The following is a 21,472-nucleotide window of genomic DNA, read 5'->3' as shown; positions in this document are numbered from 1 at the left end:
ATTGAGAGCTGCATATCTTGAGATGACCTGTGGAGGGTCATTAGCCACTAGGGGAGTCTCTGAAGACTCTCCATGGGTAGACATGCTTTTCTAGTGAGGTGTAAGTGGTGCACTTACCTACACTATTTGTTTGCCTACTGATCCCTTGCTAAGAGTTGTAGTTTAGGGTGTGCTAAGCCCTAGGAGCTACAACAGCTGGTTCAGTAGAACTCAGAGTATTCTAAGCTAAGTTATATGTACCTTAGTACTTATGTGATCTTTCAAATGATATTCTTAGGATACGTGTGGTAAAACAACAGCAAGCTCAAATCCCAACCGCTGCTCACCAATGTGGAAGTTGGCCTGATATATAATGTTCACTATTCTAGTGAACACTTTGTATCAGTCCAAACAACTCTTATTGATGTTTGGTTGTAAGTCAACCTGATAGACCAGCTATCCTAGTAGCATGGACACGTGCAGTCTTTAGGCTAAACTCTAGAGGACGTGTTAAGCCAGCTGTTTTACCATCACCTTTACCCCTTGAACACCAAGTGAAAGGACACCACACAAGTTGTTATGAAAAATAAAGTATATTTATTTATAACAAGACTACCCTGGCTCTTTATGAGACAGAGAGCTAAGCACACAACAAAACTCTTAAAGAAATACTTAAAGTCGCACAATTTACACAAATGCCCGAGGGGCACGAAAAACCATATACTATAAAAGTGGAATGCGAATTACTAGCAGGTAAGTAACTATTCTCATAGGCTTTAGGATCGCTAGGACTGGACTACTGAACCTTTAGATTACAAGCAGGAGGCCTAGGGACGTCGTGTGCAGAGTGGGAACTCTCACGCGTAAGGCGGGAAAAAGTCTATGGAGGCTAGTAAAAGCAAAGTTAGTGTTCTCGGGCGAACCCGACTAGGTAGAGCTGAAACGACAAAGGATCCTGACACTTAGATAGTTAAACTATGCTGGAGCACCGAATTGCTCAGGTTACCTAGCCCAGGGGCTGCGGCTGCATAGGGCTGAAAAGACGTCGGAGATCCTCGTTGCAGTCTATGGAGCCTGAAGAAAAAAGTTGCTGGCAGGCGACCAGTGAAGAAGTTCGTGGTGATCCAAGCCTGGATCGATGAAGATGGGTACCTGTAAGCAGAGGGGACCAAGTTCTGAATCATTAGCCAGTGATTAGGTGGGCACCAGGATGGCACCGGACGAAGTCACCTCGACCAGGTGAGTGGGCGACGCTGGGCTCTGCTGTCTCTCGGACCAGGAGGCGTTGTCGGCGACCAGGATGGAGGTGCGAGCTGTCCCACGGTGGTATCTGCTGTCGACGTCGCTGGACCCAGGATTGGGGCAACAAGTCTTGGCAAATGCAAGCCCACGCGGTGGACTTAAAATGGCGTCTGGAGTGGACCAGGAGGGTCCAGGGTGCTCCTCTGTGGAGGGGAGCAAGGGCCAGTCTGGAGCAACCAGACCAGCGGTGTTGTCGTCGTGGTTCGTCGTCAAAAGGGCCACTAGCCAGCGGGCAAGTGACCTGGACAACGCGGTGAGCAGCAAAGAGCAGAAGGGCCCCACGCAGATCTCGTGGATGAAAGGGGGCTGGACTTCGGTGCTGGAGCTGCTCAGGGTTGGGGCTTCTCGGACCCCAAAGCACTTAGGCGGGAGTCACTCGGTGGCTGTGCTGGACAAGCGTCGTGCAGTCTTGGAGATGGCCGGTCCCTCGAGGTCTCGTCACACCCACGAATCTCAGCTGGGCTGATGATGCAGGTAGAGGTCAGAGGTGCCAGGGAAGCCGGTTCTCGTCGAGCTGGGCAGTCTTGATCCGGAGGAGAGACTTACAGCAGACCGCGATGCTTGGGTGGTGCCTGCTGCTGCAGGGTGACTACTCCTTAGTCACAAGGGAGAAATCTTGAGAAGAGTCTTGAGTTCCTTTCGTGGAAAGTCGGTTCAGGATTCAAAGATGATCTAATTTGGAAGGGGGCCTGCTCCTACCTTTATCCTGGGAAATGGGGCTGGCACGTGACTAAGTCCTGCCCTATGGGTGGGACTAGGAGGGGGGTGGTTACACCCCTCTCCTTTGGCGGGCTTTTCCCCAGATCAGGGCTGGAGTGCCCCTGGAACTGGTTCAAGCCGGCCTATGCACAGTGAGCACCGGGGTGCCACTTGCAGTCACCTTCCTCTAAAGCCCTGCCTACCTGGGATACACAAAAACCCTGTCTGGGAGGGTGCTGGCACCGCCCCTGACAGGAAACCCTTTGTCCAGGCCTCCGTTGCTGGAAGGACTCCCAGCAGCAGGAGGGCAGACTTGTGTCTCGGTGGCAGCATCCATTTTGTGGAGCTGAGGCTTGAGTTAACTTTAACCGGGGTTACAGCTACATACATGTCGTGTCCCTCTAGTAGGGTGGAATGCTAACCCCGTCGCCAGAATTGGCGAGGGGTTAGTATTCCAATTCGTATGACACCTTACTCGACATGTTTTAATAAAGCGATACCAGAGTTGGCATATAACCGCAAGGATTATAATGCACTTAAGAGTATATGGTATGCGTTATCATGGAACAGCTATTAGGACTTGGTTCCGCAAGCTGCAAACGGGCTCAGCTCATGCCAGAGCACCATTTCACATTATTCCAAGCACTCTGCCTTCAGGATTGTTAAGGCCTGCCATAGGAGTGACTGATAGGAATATATGTGTCCATTTTAGGGTTAGATATAGGAATACTATATATAAAGCAAAGGGTGATTACACCACCTTGCCCCAGCTGTCGTGCAGCCAGTGGTGTCAGATTTGGATGGCCAGCCAGGGGTGGCATAATACATGCTGCAGCCCCTGGTAGGCCCTGGGTACACCTATGCCCTGGGTACCTAATGTACACTGTACAGGGACTGATAAGGTGACTCAGTATCCAATTAGATATGTACCTAAGGTACATGGAATCCATTTTACAGAGAGAGCAGTAGGCCTGGGGTCCTGAATAGCAGGGCCCCAGGTCAGCTAAGTCAGAAAACCAGCAAAACACCAGGCAAAAAGTTGGGGGCAACCATAGTCAGGGATCTACCTTCCTACAGGGGGTACCGCCCTGGTATGGTTATCCTCCTTCCTGAGGGACCGCACCCAGGCCGTGCGCCTGGGTGACTTTTCTGCGGACTTCCGGAAAGTTCAGTGCGGGGTCCCCCAAGGTTCCTCCCTTTCACCTCTTTTGTTTAACCTCTACATCGCTCCCCTTATTTTTTCGTTGCAGCAAATGGAGGTCAGCGTGTATAATTATGCGGATGACCTCCAACTTGTTTTCAATCTGTCTTCTTCTTCTGCTTCCATTTCAAACTTTCAGTCTATTATGATTTTTATCCGGGACTGGAGGAACTACAACCACCTGAAACTTAACCCGGATAAGACCGAGCTGGTGTTGACGGGTGGTTGCTCCAGTCCCTGGTCTCCTCTTTTTTGGCCCCCTTCCCTAGGTCCTCCCCCGGTCCCCTCTACCTCAGTTAAAACCTTAGGTATCAAACTTAATTCTCAGCTCACCCTTCACTCCCAGGTTAGTTCTGTGGTGTCCTCTTCTTTATTGTCACTACGCACCATCCGCAAGGTATCCCGTTTTTTTTCTTTTGATGCCTTGAAACTGATCATCTTGGCGATGGTTATTTCCCGCCTGGATTATGGTAACGCCTTATATGCAGGTATTCCTGCATATTGTTTAAAGCGCCTGCAGCTGATCCAGAACCAGGCAGCACGGTTAGTGTTCAACCTTCCAAAATCCCACCACGTAACACCCCTTCTTAAATCCCTACACTGGCTCCCTGTCCGTGAACGCGTCCAGTTTAAACTTGCTTCCATCACCTTTCAAGCACGACTGGGCGTGGCTCCGGCCTTCATCACATCTGAGATCGTTCCCTATGTTCCAACTAGGGAACTACGATCATCCACCCAATCCCTGCTGTCAGTCTCCCGTTTCCGGAGGAAGAAATGGGGAGGATCGAAGTTCGCGACCCTTGCCCCAGTCCTGTGGAATTCCTTGCCTCTAGAGCTTAGATCTCTAACTCTTTACCCTCAACTCCGGAAAAAACTCAAAGCCCATCTATTTGCTAAATCTTTCAACTAGGTCGTCTGTTCCTTTCGTTCTCTTCTTTATTTTTTTATTTTCCCGTTATTCTTCCTTTGGGGATCTGTCTGTTGCAGCGCCATGAAACCGCTGGTGAAAGTGCGCTTTTATAAATATTTTAAACTCAAACTCAAACTCAAACGAGACAAGAGGTTACAGCATGGTAAGAAAGGCTGGTCCGGTGACCTGCTGGAATCATAGAGGTCATCTTTGTGAAAATAAACCTGAAAAGGAACCAAGTGCAGTGTAATGAACAGGAGTAGGAAGAAGTCCTGAGCAGGAAGACGTCCTGAGCAGAACAGCTGAAGACACCCAGCGGAACACAACATAGTAAATCACACGCAATAAGGCCAATGTGCAACCACAGCTACAATGTGAAAGAAGAATTTGACTGTCAGAAGAGGTACAAAAAGGAGCAGCTAAAAATATTCAGAAGGTGCCTGAGACCCTCTAGGGGAGATACAAAGTCAAAAACATTTACTGTGTTTAGGAGCACGAATTGGGGTCTGAAATAGCATTGAGTCCTATGTCCAATGATAACCTTGGGGATATCGCTTGGATGTTCTCAGATGTCTTTAAGACTCAGTGGCTCTTCCTACGTTTCTAGTCAATAGCAAATTGGTGCCAAATAGAAACTGGACAACTCATTGAGCCTGAGACCTTGCTACTCTGTTTCAAGTTATAAACATTCAAAAAATCCCTCCTTTCCCACAAAAACATTTAAGACACAAAAGGACCCACCAAAGTTAGTTTTATGGCACCAAGCATCCCAGTGTCCAGTCAGAAAGTCGTTAATTGATCGGCTGATACCCGACAGCGACTCACAAAAAAATACCTGCTAGGTGTACATTTTTTGACACTGTAAAATTTCCAGTCCTATATGCACAGAATTACACACACCTGGTCTGCTTTGTCAGTTAGTATGTGTAGAACTCCAATTTGAACTTTTCACAACTTTGAAAACGTTACATTTAACTTTAGCAGAATGCTGGGGTAACTCTCATACGATGGTGGGAAGGCAAATGGATCACCCACCAAACATTGTGATTTGTGCAAGGGTGTCTCAAAAGGAAACTGGGGAAATAACAATACACACTGGGAAAATGGCATGTCACCAAAATGGGATACATTTTCACTAGTTGTGTTTACACTTTTTTTTTTACAGATTGGGCACTCTGTGTTCAGTTTATCAAGGCCCAGTGCTTGGTATCAAGACATAGAGTGGAGTTAGACGAATTAAGCCCGCAACTGGTCTGGTAGCTGCAAGGTACTCAATTTGAGATAAAGGCAGTGCTGAATCAGTGCCCTCTTTGCAATCCACTGGAATAGGATTCTGCTGCAATGTCTTGAAAGTTTCCAGTTGCAGCCGCTGTTTTTAGTGGTGCAGGAAGCTTAAGGACTGAGTCCAGTCTCTAAACTGCTTTAGAGGCTGTCAAACACTTGCTTTTAGTCGAATATCCCTCGATGGAAGGCATTGTAGGGAGACTAGACTTTCCAATCATTCTGCTCCTCTCAGTGTGGGGTTCTAAGAATGTTCCTCTTCTGCTCAGCAATATAACTGAGCAACTCAAGGGCTATGCTACCTAAACATTTCTCTTTAATCTGTATGTGGCAGCACTGAGGGGTTAGTTCACTCCTTTGGTTTAAAGTGTGAGCCTATGCCGATGACACACAGCTCTTCCTGATGCTGGACCAGGATTCTGACAATTCCATCAGTCATCTGGGGGTCTGCTTGACAGTCATCCATGTCCTGCTGACTATTAAATGTATTCAGATGAGCAGCGATAAAACGGAAGTTCCTGTCGTTGGTGTAACAACATCAGCTGGGATGTTGGACCACTGGCCCAAGCTGGTTGTAGCTGAAAAGATTAAGAACCTGGTCACCACATTTAACTTTGCATCCTTAAATTAAAAAAGGTTGGCTCTTCTTGCATTTTACAACCGTGGATCATAATATGATTTTGCCATTGCACCACAGCCCTAAACAAGTGGCGGGGGTAAGAGCCTTTATTTTCTACCACAGCTTGCTGGAAACTACGTTGGTAAGACTACAGTGTAGACACAATATACCAATAATGTGATGCCGAAATATCATGTTTCTTCAATGGCTTACAGGCAAAAAACTGATCCACTTTAAAATTCTCTGTCTTTCTCATCAGGTATTTTACAGAGTGCAAAGGCATCCCAACCTCATTGGCTGACGTGGTTGTGCCCCCCACTCCTATGTCGCTTCTGCAATCCAGCGTCACCTACTTTCCTCCCAGCGGGCTAGGTGTGAGCAGGGGACCTTCGGTGAACTTAGGCAGCACATCCAAATTCAGCTATCTTTGGCACCTCAATCCATTCCTTCCCACTGTAAAATCATAATTGTTTCAGAAGAGCTGTGTCAATGTCTTATTCTGCTACCATGCAGTCCTGATGGCTTGTGCTTTGTCTGTCTGTTTCAGATGGATCAGTCTGCTCTTGGTTCCCGAGTGCCATCAATCAATCAATCAATCAATCAATCACACGTTTTTTAAGCGCCACTACTCACCCGTGAGGGTCTCAAGGTGCTGCTGGGGAAGTTTTTTTTTTGCAGTTTTCAGTCATCAAGGAGGGGGTCTGTCGAAGAGCCAGGTTTTGAGGTTTCTTGTGAACATGGGGAGAGATGTTGTCTGTCTGAGGTGGAGAGAGAGGGCGTTCCAGGCTCTGGCCACGAGGAAGGAGAAGGAGCGGCCGCCTGATCTGGTCTTTCTGGTGCAGGGGACCACGGCGTAGGAGAGCTGGGCTGATCGTAGGGTCATTTGGGGAGCGTGGAATTTGAGTCGGCTGTTCAGGTATGCTGGTCTGGTGTTGTGGAGGGCCTTGTGAGAGTAAGTGAGCATCTTGAAGGTGACTCTAGCTTCGATGGGGAGCCAGTGGAGTGTGCACAGATGCTGGGAGTTAAGGCAGTGTCTTGGCAGGTTGAGGACCAGTCTTGCTGCGGCGATCTTGATGGTCTGTAGCTTGCGTGTGAGGTTTTTGTTTATTCCGGCATGTGTTGCCATAGTTGAGTCTGCTGGTGACCAGGCTGTGAGTGACGGTTTTCTGTGTTCGAGGGGGATCCATTTGAAGGTCTTGCATAGGAGGCAGGGGTTGTGGAAGCAGGAGGATGAGACGGCATTGATCAGGCAGTCCATTTTGAGTTCGGAGTCCAGGATGATTCCCAGGTTGCGTGCGTGGTCCGTGGGGGTGGGCGGACTTACGAGGGCAGGGGCCACCAGGTGTCCTTCCAAGCATCTGGGTGTGGGCCCATGATCAGTGCTTCTGTTTTGTTGGTGTTTAGTTGAATGCAGCTGTTTTTCATACATTTGGCGACGGCTTCCATGCCTACTCGGAAATAGTGTCTGGCGGTGTTGGGTTCATTGGATAGGGAGAGGAAGAGTTGGGTGTTGTCTGTGTATGACACAATGTTGAGTCCGTAGGTTCTGACGATGGGGGCGAGCGGATCCATGTAGATGTTGAAGAGCGTAGGGCTGAGGGATGACCAAGGGGGACTCCACAGGTGGTTGGTGTAGGGTCTCAGAGGAAAGGGGGGAGCCTGACCCGCTGCATTCTGCCAGAGAGAAAGGAGCGGATCTAGTCGAGGGCGTTGTCTGGAATCCCTGCGTCGTGGAGTCTATGAATTAGGGTGCAGTGAGAGACTGTCGAGGAGGATGAGGGCTGCTGTTTCTCCTTTGTCCAGTAGAGTGCGGATATCGTCTGTTGCGGTGAGAAGGGCGGTTTCCATGCTGTGCCCTTTTTAAATATCGGTACCACTACCGCCTCTTGCCAGGAAATCAGAATACGCCCTATCACAACTGCTCTAAATAGATTTAATAAGAGTGGTGCCCACACCTTAACGTTGTATTTAAAAAGATCTAAAGGGACTGAATCAGGCCCTGGGGCCTTTAGTGTGGTGCCCTTCCTTAGAGCGGCCTCTACCTCTGGGAGAGTAAGTGAAAGGCTAAGCGTTAGGGCTGACTCCAAATGGAAATCCCTAGCCCCCTCATTTGCAGTTGACAGCATCACCCCTTTTGGATTAAAAATTCTTCCATAATGTGCTACCCAGGTATCCTCTGGTATATGCACCAACATGTTGCCCTTTTCTTCACTCTTTAGGAATGGGCGGTTTATTACCTCCCAAAAAAGCCTACTATCCCTCAATTCTGACGCTTTTCCTAAATCATCCCAAGCCTTTTTCCTTAAGTCTGATTTTCACCTATTGATAACATCTCTATGTTTTCCTTGACTTTCTAACCAGCTCCCTATCCCGTGGTACCAGATGTAGTGCCTTCGTTAATCTAGTTTGTGCTGTGGAACATTCAGTATCAAACCATTTGCCTCCATTTTCTTCCCCCCCCCCCACAGTTTTTAAGAGGTAAGATGCCACATTGCCTAGAAGAGCCTCAAATTTATTAATTATTACATCTGGCTCAGTAGTGGGGGTTAAGCAAGCATCTATCCTTACCTTGTTTGCTTTAAAAATCTCCACCTCCAGTTGCCGTGCGTCTACCTTATCCCACTTTAAGGTGACCCCTTGATTCTGACTATATTTTATTGGCTGTTCCGGGGTCTGAACTCTTTCAGGCACAGGGCCCCAGCTTAAGATTAAGGGGTTATGGTCACTAGCAGGGTCCACTTCAATCTGGAAATCATTAACAAGGTGTATGTACCTGCTAGAAACCATAGCAAAATCAATTACGCTCATCTTGCCCCCTGTACCTTGAAAGGTGGGTATACCCCATGGTCTAGAGAAACTAGGCATGTCCAGGACACAAAGTTCATTAGTCATAATGATATTGTTCAAAGCATCCCCTTGTTTTGAGTGCTTGAAATGTGCCAATGGCTGGTCACTTAAGTCTACCAAGCCACAGACTCTGGTTCCACTAAATTTGCACAAGGCACAATTAAAATCACCTACCCACATGATAAAAAGAGGAAATACAATATTAGTCACTTTAACGATCTCATCCTGTAATTTTTCAATGACCGATGTTGGGTGGGCATCAAATATATTGTAGTACCAATTAATTAGAAGCAAAGACACTGGAAATAAGTCCTTAATCATTTACCAGGGAGATTCCACCAATGTTACAGTTTTTATCATGTTATACTTCACAGAGATAGCTGTCATAAGACCACCCGTAGCTCTTCCAGCATATGAGGGCTCAGCGTGAACATTAAACATTTGATATCCATCCAAGCTATGGTCCCCTCTACTCCAGGTTTCTTGGAGGCAAATTATATCAAAGGATTCAATGAATTTTAACCACACCGGATCCTCTAGCCTCCGGGAAAAACCAGCTATGTTCCACGAGATCAGGTGGAAAGGGCAACCCTCAGCCAGACTATCTACTTCCCCCAGGGGTATTATTACTCTCGACTGGGCCACAACACTCTCGCCCTGGATTACTACTACTGGACTAATATCTGCATCCAAGTGTGCCAATTCTACCTGTCTGGTGTTATCTCTCCCACCCTGGTTTACTGCAATAGGAGTATTTTCTAGGTCCAAAGGTACCATTGCTATTTGTTCGTCTCTCCCTTCCTTGGACATTACTGTGGGAACAATCAGCGGATTAGAACATAAGTTTATATTACTAACCGTCTCCACCCAAGTTCCAACTACTTCATCTGGGTTTTGCCTCATTGGGCTGACAGCCCTATCCTTATCTTCAGCCCCGCTGTTAGAGATGCAGGCATTCCGGGGTCAATCCACCCCCTCCAGTCCCATGAGTGGGTCAAACCTATTTCTTAGTGTAGATACTGTGCTACCCAATCCAATCTGTTGTCACCAAAAGATCTGCCCCTGCCAAAGTTCTGTGATAGACGTGGCAAACCAGGGTTCACATAGGGGTCGAAATAATGTAGGCCTAGTGATTGAATGTCACCTGATCTGCCGAACCTTGGTTCCCTACGTATATAGTCTACAACCCATGGGTCTCTAAGATTAACAATTATGCAATCTCCCTCGAGATCCTTAGCACTATGCCCCAACCAGGCCACTCACCTCACACCTAAAATCTCCGAATTTGAGCCCTAGGGTAATCTCCTATTCTTACTAAGTCAAAAAATAACTTTGTTCTTAAGTTCCCTATCTGATTCTTGGGATTCTGGCCTAATTTCTGGTACCCCTGTTAAGATAATAGTAAGGGGCATGGATTCCGGGGGGGGATCTACACATGGAAGCTTTTTTCTTGACACTCCTATGCCCCTGGGTGCATTACTCAAAGGCTGTTTGACCACTTGTTTTAGATTTGGAACCTGTTTAGCGGCAAACGCCATATCTACCTCGGTGCCTTGGGCCTTTCTTCTTGCTACACCTTTTTCCCCTGTGGCTAATTGAGTATTCTGAGCCGCAGGAGTTGCATTTGTCACAGAATGAGCAGGTTTGGGAGTCTTAACGTTTCCTGAGGATGTAGTGGAAGGGGCTCTGACATCTTTGCTTTTTATACTCTTAATTAGATCATCAAGCTTTGAAGTGTTCCCTTTTGTCACTAGCTCTAAATGATCTAATTTGTCTTTAAATAATTTCGTTCGATTGATCAGGGGCAATATTAGTGACCTGAATAGTGTTTCCATTTTAGCAAGAAGATCCTCATTAGGATTCTGTTGAATCAGGGGTAGGACAGTATTAGTTAGTGCGTCATTTGAGATAGGAGACTGGGCTACAACCTGTGGGGCATCACTCGGATTTTGAGTTTTTGTAAGACTCGTTCCACCGCCCTTCCTCCTACCTCCCCCGTCTTCTTTTTTCCAAGCTTAGAGGTTGCAATACAGTTCTTATTTACTCCCCTCGACACCTGATCTTGTTCTGTCCGAGGGACAGGAGGTGGTGGCGTTGGTGTGGAGGTTCTGCAGCTCAAGCCACTGGAAAGAGGACTAAGTGAGGTTGAACTCAACATAGAGCCAGTAGCTGAACCACCTGACACCTCCTCCAAAGAACAAGGGATTGGACAAGTGGCTACCAGAAGGGCCGGGTCATTACAATGGGCCGGTGTTACAGCAGACCCGATCGCACCCAGAGAAGAAAGCTTGCCCATTAGAATGTCAATCGACAAACGCTTTTCTGCAAAGGCTATTTCTTACTCTAAAATTCCGGTAGCTCGTTTAAAAAACTGATCCAATGTGCCCGTAACCATTCCAGCATTTGTATTCAGAGTAACCAATCTGCTTTTTCCTGATCGTAAGGCCATAATAACAGGTCAACAGTTATCGATGAACAATTATAACAGAAACTCTAAATATATATATATAAAATATAATAACACAATGTAGGAATAAAACCTGGAGTCAAATGGGGTGGCCCAGCCCGGCCTCGATCGTCCTCGGACGATCTCAGATGGCCCGCCCTTTGCCCGGGCTTTGCCCGGCGCGCGCCCGCGTGCATCCTGCGGTAGCATTAAAGGGCGTTGTTAAATAGGAGGAGGGGGCGGCAAGAGGCACCAGGTGCGCGGGATGGCAAGCCGCTAGCACCTCTGGTCCTCGCAGTCCCGCTCCGCTGTGAAGCCCAAGTGAGGAAATCCAAGCAGCAGCAGTTCCAGGTACAAAAGAAATATACGGGCTTTTAAATCAGCAACAAGTCCACTTTAAAAATGCAGATTGGGCTTTTCAGATTGCCGGAGAGTTCCCAACATGTCCACGACTACGAGCGGCCAATGATACATATTGTCCCTGCTGTCAACACTTTGATTCGATTAAGGGACCACCTAAAGCTGAAGGAAACAGTTATGCGTTTTCATCCATCCAGATTAGGTCCTCAGGCACCCAGTGGCACCTTCACGAGTGCAGGATCACTATCCTCCCCACAGGAAAAAGACTGCAACACCAGAAGCAGGCACAAGCCCAATTTGGAGAATGATTTTATCCTGGAAGAGGTGGGAGCTACAGTTCCTCCAGGGAGCAAGTTGTGGATGCACACAAGTCATGAATAGACCTTTCAGTCACGCTATCCTTAACACCGTAGTATCTTGTGGCGGGGGCCTGGCGAGAGGGAGCCTGTGACCTCAAACTGAGGCAGTGATGTCAAGCACCGTCGTCCTCCCAATCTGGAGGTCGGACACAGTCTATGCTGCCAGCTTGGCTATCGCAGACTCTGCAAACTTCTCTCAACACTGTTCAGAAACCATACGCTAAGGAATACTAACTAGCAGAGGTTTCCGGCTGTAAGCACGAGCCTCTTGGACTCATTAAAAGTCCCCTGCACTCATCAAAATTGTCACACTATAGCCACCCCAGGTGTGCCACTGAACTTTACCAGCTCAATCTTCGGCACAGTTTGATGACTGCAGACGTTGGGAGGGTCCTTGTCCCAACCGACGATCACTCCCACATATTTATGCCTCACCCTGCGTGGTCCTTACAATTTTGTGGAAACGGGGAGATCTTTTCTGTCCCTGGGAACTCGTGGACAGGAGGCCAGTCAACCAGCCCTTGAAGAGTGCTTGGGGACCTGGGGATCTGGGCCACAACAGTTGCCAATTAGCTGCAGGCCAGCAACATCCAGGCAAAATCCATCAAGTATTAGTCCACTTTTTAGAGCACAACAAGGCCCAGGCCACCACTAGTCTGCAGATAATCTTGTCGATGTCCCAGCATCGAACCAGCATAGTATGTTTCCAATCCCCAAAGCGTCTCTAACTCCTAAAGGCAGAGTCCCAGTGGTTATACCCACAATGACCCATGAAGATGAGATCAGCTCAAAAGGCCACCTTTGAAATGCACGGGCCCTCTCTAAATGTTGTCATGGCTGACATCCTACCCTGGGAGTCTTGATCAGTATCTTTAGTGGGGCCACAACCCTGCCCCTTGGAATGCAGGTGCCAATTTCACCCCCTCTTAAACAACACGGGAAGGCCCCCTCAGAGTGAGAGGTCTACAGTATACCTTGAGCCTTTAGTTTATGGCTGTCTTATCAGAAATGCACAGATGTAGCCATCCCCCCCTGCAGCCAGCTGTGAATTAGAGACAGATGGATAGGCATACAGAGCCATGAGTACAGACAGTCTTACTTTCCCAAAGTGGTATTTCCACCGTCATAATGTCGAATACACTCACACTACCGGTACAGGTTCTCCATTATGAACTCATTGATACCAAACACTATACTGACACTCTTCTGCATGCAGGAAATCCAGCTCAATAGCCTTTCCACAAATCCTTCAGGCCAATCCAATACGAGAAGCAGGCCCTACTGTGCCAAACACACTACTCGGTGCTATTCACTACCAGTGTATGTAGAGCACACACGCAAATGTCCTACCTCTTCCCGACACCGCACCCTGTCCCCTGAGAGTACTCAGATATAACAAGAGACATGCAGAACCTTGGCAAGTGTCTTCCTAAATGCCAAGCCTAGTAACAGTAACCTGCACACACAGGACTCGTCATGGCAAATCTGTGGTACATTTAAAGAACTACCTCCGTGGGTGGCCCAACCACTTCTGCAGGCGCTCGTAGAAGGTGTTGAGTTGCATGCCCCAGGTATATGTCTTACCTCTAGACAATGGACTGAATTTAGCCAATCATGTATAAACTAATCACCAGTATGTATATGACAAGCACAGCAGATTGGCACTCAATGGCAGTGTAAAAAGAGATCAAAGTCTTTAGGTTAGCACATAGATCAGCAGAAAACCGGGAGGGAAAAAAGCAGAACAATTGTTGAGGGAAAGCATATTAGAAAGGACCATTCTCAATAGCACTTTTACTCCACCTTCGTGTTTTTCTCTCTGTATCAATCTTATTTCTTTTCTCTGTCCTCTTCTTAATTTTTCTGCTCGCTCATCTTGTTCTCCCCTTCCTGCTGAAGTGACAACAAGAGCAGAATGACTTCTATAGTCTCCTGGAATCATTGATGTAGGCTTCATATCATAGCACAAGTCTCATCAACACACCGTTGATGAGAGAATGCAGCAACCCCTTTTAGCATTGTCATACAAGTTGCCCTGGGTGCTTGTGGGCACCCATATTTTTGGAAGTCGTGCCGAAGTCACACTCAAACCTGCCTAATTCTTCCAAACTGTGGGGAAGAACTAGAACTTCACACGTGACTTTGCTCAGAAGACTGCTGTGTGCCAAATAGTATATATAACAAAAGTGGAGAGGCAACGTGTCCACACGGACACACGGGCGGATTCGTTCTCCCTGACAACAGTTTATAAACAAATAGTATCCACCCAGGTGGAATAGGCGAAAGTGGGGACACAAGGTCCAGGATTAGGTGTGTTTCCTACAGTGGTGGGAAGCATACAGTGTTCTTTAAATACCCCTCACACACCAAAAGGGCCCCTGGTGTCATTCTTTATCATAGGGGTCTTCGCGTGCTGCTAACGTACGATTACGCGGAAGCACTGATATAATCACTATGTGTGGTGTGTGAGGATTGTGAGTGGTAGGGTCAGATGTGAATGGATATGTGAATATTAAAAAATACCTGGCATGTGAGGGCTAGAAAGAGTTTTAATATACCTCCATGCTGGTATTGTTAAAAACGGTGTGGTGGAGATTTTTGTCGACATGTTTCGAGGCATAAATCTTCTTCTTCAGGACGGGGTGCACAGATCCCTACCTTACTCACATCAAACAGTATAATACCGTTGGTACACAGACAATATTATGTATAGAATGTAGAAACTAGCCAAATGTGCCTACTGTGGTAACTGGCTTCTAACAAGTTTATGCCTTCAATGAGGACTTGCTAAAATGAGGCCAATGGCATCATGAGCCTACGGAAACGGAGGGGACTCAGGGCTTAATAGCACTTTCTGCAGTGGTACTACCTTCTACAACCGACCTGTCCGCCATTGGCCTCATTTTAGTAAGTCCTCATTGAAGGAATAAACTTGTTTCTTTTCTTGGCCATCTTTTAGAATGCTTGCTCCTTCTCCAACAAATTCTTTCTTTCGTATTTTGGCAGAAATCTATTAATTACTTTACGCCACCCTTCATGTGTTTTCTCTCTGATTCCCTCTTATTTCTCTTCTCTGGCCTCTTCTTGCTTTTTCTGCTTGCTCATCTTGTTCTCCCCTTCCTGCAGAAGTGACAACTAGAGCAAAATGACTTCAAAAGTCTCTTGTAATCCTTCATGTAGGCTTCATATCATAGGACAATCCTCATCAACACACCGTTGATGAAAGAGAGCAGCAACCCCTTGTAGCATTGTCATACAAGTAGCCCTGGGTGTTTGTAATCACTCACAGATGTGGAAGTCGTGCTGAAGTCTCACTCAAACTTGGCTAATTCTTCCAAAGTTTGGGGAAGAAGAAGAACTTCACACATGACTTTGCTTGGACGTCTGCTGTGTGCTGAGTAGTACCTGACTATTCTGCACAGAGCAGACCCTCTTTCAGCTTGTGAGCCTAAAGATTTCTGTACAGAGAGGAGAGGCCAAGAAGAGTGACTGACAGTCCCGCCAACATCTGCTAAGATGGACACCCTGCAAAAAGACACATAGTAGACGCGCCAAACACACACACACACACTGCAAAGACAACTCTACCTTGTTCACATGCACACACATTTAACCTGCAGAGTTACATCAAAAACACAGACACATACGTTCCACTACTAGAAAGGCCTCCTACCTGGCAGACCCAAGGTCAGTGCGCACACACAACCTCTGCAGCAGATAATGCTATAAGCCCAACTATGCCACTGGAAGCTATTGCAATGACTGAGGTTTTACCAAGACTGAGGTATGGAAACAGGGGCAAAGGGGCACGGGGTGGCAGGGAGACCGTGACTTGGCGAGAGCCGAGCAAAGAGTGTGTACAGATTTCTCATAGTGCAGCAAGATGCAGTGCAGTGGTACAGATGCTTCACAGTGCAGTATGGTGCAGTGAGCACAGACTCCTCAGAGTGCAGTAAGATGCACTGCCGCATGTATAGATTGTTCACGGTGCAGTAAGATGCAGTGCAGTGTGCACATAATTCTCATAGTACAGTACAATGCAGTGAAGACTATGGAGAGTCCTCCCTCGGACCTTCCTTCCTTGGGAATCCATCGAGAGACATACAGGAAAACCAATAGTCGTGAAGGTTGCATATGATAACGAAATGACTCAGTGGTTTTTACACACTGTTGTAACTTCATGTTTCAGTTGAAATAATTCCCTAATTAGTATTGCTTCCTCCAGTCCCTGTCGGATCCCCACTGTGTTGTTTAAATTGTATTTTTATCTTGTACTTTGAATGTCAGGTGAATGAGTGGTATGGTATGGAGTGAGTATGTTGTGATATTGTCTGAGTGTGCTGGGGTATGTTAGTTACATAGAATTGATGTGCATAAGAGTCCAATTTTGTATATCTATGTCAAAAATAATTGTGTGACTTTAGCTCGAATTGTTGTGTGATTTTTGAAAATTCAAAATAACAAATATGTATTTAAAAAATAAAGAATATTGTTTGTTTAATCAACATTGTCATACCTATATGATTTCAATATAGATAGGACAAAAATGTCTTTCCGTGTGGGGCATTTGTAATCCATAGGCTACTTTTGAAAGAAATATAGGTCAGATAGAGGACTCTCCATAGTCTTTGCCTGTTTTCTCCCCCTTCCTCTTGGACCTGAAATTAATATTAGGGGGTACCTTATTTATCTTTATTGAAAATGCAGTGCAGTGAACAGTTTTCTCAAAGTGCAGTAAGATGCAGTGCATTGTGCACAGATCCCTCTTTAACACAAATGATGACCACAAACACCTTGAGGGACGGACGGAAAGGCCCCCAGAGGTCCCTGGATAGAAGAGCCCGGCTCCTGAAGGAGATATTCTCCAAGATTATTCAATCTAATTCTACAAACACAGTAGAAGGTGCTGACAATCTCCTACCTGAGCAGAAACCTGTACAGACATTTCCAGGCTCTCTCTTCCTCCTATGGCTGGGGTGGGACAGGAGCAGATTTAGGGTCTGGGAGAGGTGCTGGGGGGGCTGTGAGGGTCTGAAGATGAAGATAACCGCACAGACAGACAGGGCGTCCTTCCTCCTCTGCAGCAGGCTTGACACAGAGGGAGAGACTGGAAGTGATGTCAGCATCTGTTGCCGGTGCTGTCTCTGCCACCGCTGACCTGGAACAGGAAACCCTTTTCCCTTTCATAGAATGTGCTCAGTGGATTTCATCAACAGGCGAGGCGCCCCTCTGCTGGGCATTTAAAGAACCTTCACCTCCAGTCTCCAGGAGTGAATAGACACAAACAAGCATTTTGATGCAGAGTCTGGGTTTTTAGATGTCACAAATATGGATGTTTTTAACATACACACAGTCCACATACAGGGTCTCACCCTTGGTTGCTGCTGTAAAAATGTATTTACAGCTTCACTGTAGGTGAGCATCTTCAAAAGAATGATGCAGAGGACTAAAGAGTATTTACAGAAAGTTGTCAACTGGAAGTGACAGTTTATATTTCACTCAACCTATGAAAATATGTGTTAGTGGTGCAATTAAACTGAGCAGCTTATTTATTTTTTCATTTTATTTTTTTAAACGCTTAATTGTGGAGAAGTGTGGCTCAATGGTTAGAGCGGCAGTATCTGATGCAGAGGTCTAGCCCGGGACCAGGGTTCAATTCCCCGACTCGGCGGGTCTTGGGCTCAAAAAAATTCCATGGACCTTATAATTCTCGCCTCGGTGCCTATTCCAATCATGGAGTCCCACTCTGCAACTCTGGATAATAGCTTGCTTAATCTCCACAACGGCCCCCACAACGCTAAGGATGCCTGGCCTCCACCTTGGGGGTGCCCAGGAGTGGACACCTCACAGGGAAAGCCAGGATGGGTTCCACAGCGGTATTCGTACAAGCGCCTTGAGACCCCTGCGGGTGTGTAGTGCGCTATACAAGTATACATTTACATTTATCGGGTTTTTCAAATGCACATCATGGCACATAGCAAAGTAAATAGAGAAAAATACCATTCAGTTTTATTCACCAGATCAAATAGTGTGGCATAAGTCATCCTGTGTTTTTGGGTTATTACTCATATTTAATACAGTTCTATATCCTCAAACAACTCAGAATTTAGGCCCAAATTAGGCATAGCTGCCAAGGTTTCAGATTACTATGTGTGACATTTTCATATTTTCAGGGTAATTATGAGTGACATTTCAACGAGTAGGAGTGACACTAGCTCCATCACCACTGACCAGAGTCACCTGACCGTCACCGGCGTGGCCCAAGATACTTCTATCAATCAATCAGGGAAGTTTAAAGCACGCTACCCACCCGTGAGGGTCTCAATGCGCTGGGGGAGGTAGGGAGCAGCTCCGGTCAGTCGAAGAGGCAGGTCTTGAGAGTCTTCCTGATGATGTGCAGGGTGGGGGCGTGTCTGATGTTGATCGGCAGCTCGTTCTAGGTCTTGGCCGTGATGTGGGAGAAGGTTCTTGTTCTGCGGATGCGCGGGGTTCAGTGAGGGTGAGGTCGGCGGATCGGAGGGTCCTTTTGGGTACGTGGAAGTAGATTATGTTGTTGAGATATCGGGGTCCAGTGTTGTGAAGGCATTTGTAGGTGTGGGTGAGTATCTTGAAAGTTACTCCTTTCATGATGTGGGAGCCAGTGGAGGTTACATAGGTGCTGGGTGATGTGTTCGTGTCGAGGGATGCCGAGGACAAGTCTGGCTGCGGTGTTCGGTATGGTTTGGATAGTTTGAGGAGCAGAGACTTGTTGATTCCGGCGTAGAGGGCGTTTCCTTAGTCCAGTCTGCTGTTTATGAGTGCATGGGTGACCATTTGAAGATCTTTCAGAGGATGCAGAGGTTATTGAAGCAGGTGGATGCGATGGCGTTGACCTGTCAGGGTCACGGAGGGGAGGAGTCAAGTATGATGCAGTGGTTTTGGGTGTGGTCTGTGGGGGTAGGGGGCTGCATAGGACAACACCAGGTGTTGTCCCATGCAGAGGGGGAGGGGACCAGGACCTCTGTCTTCTTTGAGTTGAGCTTCAGGCAGCTGCTGCTCATCCAGGACGAGACATCCTTTATTCCTTCCTGGAAGTTGAGTCTGGTGGTGATTGGGTCCTTGGTGAGGGAGAGGATGACCTGGGTGTTGTCTGAGGGCTGAGCGCCGATCCTTTGGGGTACTCCGCAGTGGATTTCCATGGGTTCGGAGAAGAAGGGAGGAAGTCTGATTCTTTGGCTTCTGCCGGTGAGGAAGGAGTGGAGCCTGTCGAGAGCGGTTCCCTGTATGCCGGCTTTGTGGAGTCTGGCGGTGAGTGTGCAGGGGGAGACAGTGTCGAAGGCTGCAGAGAGTCAAGTACGATCAGTGCTGCGGTGTGTCCTTGGACAGGGAGGGTGCGGATGTCTTCTGTGGCGGCGAGTAAAGTCGGTTCAGTGCTGTGGTTGCTGCAGATTCCGGATTGGGATTGGGAGGGGTCTAGGACTTCGTTAGTTGGAGGTTGACGGTCTTCTCTGTGACTTTTGCCACGAAGGGGAGGAGGTGGATGGGTTGTAGTTCTTGAGGTCCGATGGATCTGCGGAGGGCTTCTTGAGTAGGGGTCTAACTTCAGCGCGTTTCCAGTCGTCTGGAAAGATGCCAGTGGCGTTGATTGTGCGTCGTAGGTCCGTAGCGATGGTGGTGGCGGTACTGTGGAAAATGTGCACGGGCAGGGGTCCATAGGGGCTCCAGAGTGGATGCTTTCATGGTCGATGCGGTCACTTCAGTGGTGACCGGGGTCCAGGAGGAGATGGTGGGCTGGCTGGCGTTGCTGGAGGGAGGAGTGGTTTCAGAGTAGGGTGTCTGGTCGCTGAAGTTGTTGTAGAGGCCCTTAATTTTCTGATGGAAGTAGGAGCCAAGCTTGTTACAGAGGTCCTGGGATGGGTTGATATCCGTGGTTTTGTTGGGGGGTTTGGTGAATTCCTGGATGATGCTGAAGAATTCCTTGGAGCTGCTGGAGTTGGCGAGGATCTTGTTCTGGATGAAGGTCCATTTCAGGTATCTGAAGCGTTGGCGGTATTCTGTCATGGTGTTCTTGTAGGTGATGCGGTCCTCCGAGGATTTGCTGTTTCTCCAGGGTTTCTTGAGACAAGTCATCTGCAGGTGCGTCTGGATTCTTGGAGGTCGGCGGTGAACCATGTGGCTTTTCAGGGGCTGTTTGTCGTCGGTAGGTGGGGTGCAAGCTCGTCTGCGCAGTTGGAGATCCATCTGTGGAGTTCTTTGGCTGCGCGGTTGTCGTTGGTCGAGGTGGTATAGGCATCGCGGTTGAGGGTGGAGTTCAGCTGCTCCTCAGTAATTGTGCTCCAGTTTCTTCCTGTAGGTTGGTGTGCAGGTTTGGACGCTGTGGGTTTGTCGACGTGGAAGTGTACCCAGTGGTGGTCCGTACATGAGGGTTGCATGGTGTGGCTGAAGTGGATGTTGTTACCTCCTATGAAGATGGGGTCGAGGGTGTGTTCTGCCTTGTGGGTGGGGTGGTGACAAGTTGATTCAGTCCACGGTTGGTGAGGTTGTTCAGGAGGGTGGCGGAGTTGGGGTCGCTGATGTTGTCGAGGTGGAAGTTGAGGTCTATAATGAGTATGTTGTCCATGGAGGTGATGGCGTCGGGTGCTATGAGGTTGGTGAAGGTGAACACAGTTTGAGGTTCAGGAGGGCTGTAGCTGAGGGTGATTCTTAGGGTCCTTCTGGGGCTGGTCTGGATCTTGTAATGGAGGGGTTCGGTGGTGGGCAGGCTTTCGCTCGAACTCAAGGTCATGAGTCGGAGGAAGCTCTTGTGTACGATGGCAAGTCCTCCTCCTGGGCCGTTGGGGCGGTCCTTTCTCTTGATCTTGTATTCGTCACGTATGGAGGAGGCGATGTCGGGGCGGTCCAGGTTTCTGTGAAGGTGGTGTCTGGTGAGAGGGTGTCGATGAAGTCCAGATCTCTATGGTATGGCTGTGCATGGAGCGCATGGACTTCGGTGGTATTGGCGTATAACGTGGTTACGGTGGCCATAGGGGTGCAGATGGAGGTGAAGGTCTGGCGGCAGTGATGGCAGGAGAACTGGCCGTGGGTGGTGTTTGATGAGGACAGCTGGCAGTTGTTCCTGCCGGGTTGAGTGCAAGGAGGGCAGCTCTGTTGTAATGGTGGGTGGCCGGAGATCCAGGTTCCCTGGCGCTTGATACGGACGGGTCGCGGATGGGTGCATACGGGCTTGCCTTTGGCACACCTCTGGCATGCAGCGACCGCCATTAAATAGGGTAGGGGAGGGAAGCACAGATGGGAGGTGGGAGTAGCGGGAAACCAGCAAGGGGGGAGAGGCCACAGGGGCAGAAAAAAACGTGCACAGAGGACACAACAGAACAACACGAAAGACAGGAAAGACCGAAAAAGAAAAAGAAAAAACAGGCAAAGAGGCACCCATAAAAAAAGCACAATAACAAGGCACCAAGTCACAGAGGTGCTGCGAGGTTAGCTCTCC

This window comes from Lissotriton helveticus, chromosome 1_1 (genome assembly GCF_964261635.1).
Source record: "Lissotriton helveticus chromosome 1_1, aLisHel1.1, whole genome shotgun sequence".
Classification (NCBI taxonomy): domain Eukaryota; kingdom Metazoa; phylum Chordata; class Amphibia; order Caudata; family Salamandridae; genus Lissotriton; species Lissotriton helveticus.
This window is presented reverse-complemented; position numbering follows the sequence as displayed.